The sequence below is a fragment of the Myotis davidii genome, unplaced genomic scaffold (assembly GCF_000327345.1).
Source record: "Myotis davidii unplaced genomic scaffold, ASM32734v1 scaffold1124, whole genome shotgun sequence".
Taxonomy (NCBI): domain Eukaryota; kingdom Metazoa; phylum Chordata; class Mammalia; order Chiroptera; family Vespertilionidae; genus Myotis; species Myotis davidii.
In genome coordinates this window covers 286,631-288,505 of record NW_006295384.1, presented here as the reverse complement: position 1 = coordinate 288,505, position 1,875 = coordinate 286,631, and the positions used below count along the sequence as shown (strand labels likewise).

Genomic DNA, 1,875 nt, shown 5'->3' with positions numbered 1-1,875 from the left:
ACAAAACAAACAAAAAAAAGAGACCGTACCCGTTTATGTAATGATGTTTACTTTGAATTTATATTAGTTCACACAAACACTCCATCCATGCTTTTGTTCCAGCCCTCCGGTCCGGTTTAAAAACCCATTGTGGCCCTGGAGTCAAAAAGTTTGCCAACCCCTGGCACCGAGGCTGTTGGCCGCTGCCGTAGGTTCAAGAGATAGTGTACACTATTTGGGGCAAATTCCCAGCGCTATAGACTGGTCACTGTGAAGTTTGCTATCGCTCAGATGACCTCAGGATAGTTTTACACCTTTACTAATTCTCCTACTTGGTAGTTACTCTTCAGTTGGGCCAGTCATCTGAAAAAATGGCAATTGTATGGGTTTGATAAACTGTGGATTTTCCAGTATTAGTTTCACACTATCAAGAAGACAAGAGAAACTTAATCCTGTTTGCATTGTTTAACGGACATCTTCCAACTTATGTGATCTGTACTAAGCAGGATAACCTCAGAGGTGAAAATGAAGGAGGAATGGAATGATACAAGTTAAAAAAATAGTTGCAGAGTTGAAGAATCTCAGAATTCTGATCCTGCAGATGGTGGGAATATGTACTGTGCACAGGTCATCTGAGGACTCATCAGTAGATGTGCCGATGAAATCAAAGTTTAGGCAGTTATGAGTGAGTTTGAGCAGTTGCATGAGCAAACTACGCTGACTTTCATCATTCAAGTTTAGATTCTTTCCTGAAGCCTGTTTTTAGTAAATTGCAGGAAAGTGTGAAGATATCAAATAACGATGAATCCCAGAAAGAGGAGGCTATTTTTCTGTGCTTGGTTAAATGATGGGTGGTGTCTGCTTGATTAATTTCATCAGCTAGCTGAGATAAAATTGTGACGCCAATGATGCAGTATTCAACATTATCCTGTAAAAACCTTGTGACGTCTGTGATTACATTTCTGAAGACATAGTCCTTCTGACAGGCAAACTAGCCCAGTTTTTTCATTTTGGCATATAACTGAAGTAGTGCCCTGGTGCATGGATTTGTGCAAATTAAAAGGAAGTTAATTAGAAGGTGGACGGAGAGGCAGGACTGGGCGAGATGGGCCAGACATGCCCTGGAGCCAACCTCCGGTGGTTCCCCCTGGCCAGCTGTACCTGGGGTCATGCCGTGGCTCGAAGGGCATCTGCAGAGTCAGTGGGTCCCTTGGCTTGGCCTGTGGAGATCAGCCGAAACCGGCAGTCTGACATCCCTGAGGGGTCTTGGAGTGCGACAGGGCACTCTGCAAAGATGCTGTCGTTCGGCAGCTCCTGTATTTAGCGTCTTCCCCTTAATGGTCAGTGTGCATCATACCTACTAGCTGGTTGACTGGTCGCTTAGACTTTTATATATATAGACTAGTGTTGTAAATGCTTCCCTCCACGTCCCGCATGGTTCAGGGTTCAGGATCTGGCAGAGGAGCTGCTCACAAATGAAAGAGAAGAGACGAGATTATTTGGAAATACTGGGGTGCCAGGGTCCAGGCCCAGCCGTCCAGGGGTTCCCAAAGGTGTGGATGGAGTCGGCGAAGAATGTTTTACACAGAGACAGTGTTCAGAACTTTCTAGCTCTCTTTGGTCTCCACGGATCTTCCTGTGCCTGGCTGAGGACACGGAGAGAGATCCTGAGGAAAGGTGAGCCTTTATTTTATAGTCAGAGGTAAACAAGGTAGTGGTTACCATAGTTACACAGTTCTTGTGAGTTTTACTTGTTTTGGCCACTTTCTGCACTTCCCTCAGCCCATTAGCTTCCCAGATAAGATCTGGGGAGTGTTATGAGGTCAAGCCTAATTATGCTAAGAGGACTGTGCCCTCTCAGCTGGGACTTGTTTTTGACTTTGCCAACAGATCAGT

The 1,875-nt window shown here is 45.1% G+C and overlaps 1 pseudogene; it reads right to left on the bottom strand.

The window, feature by feature from the left end:
- Positions 1-1,875, bottom strand: part of LOC102751444 — a 7,763-nt pseudogene that overhangs the window by 1,526 nt on the left and 4,362 nt on the right.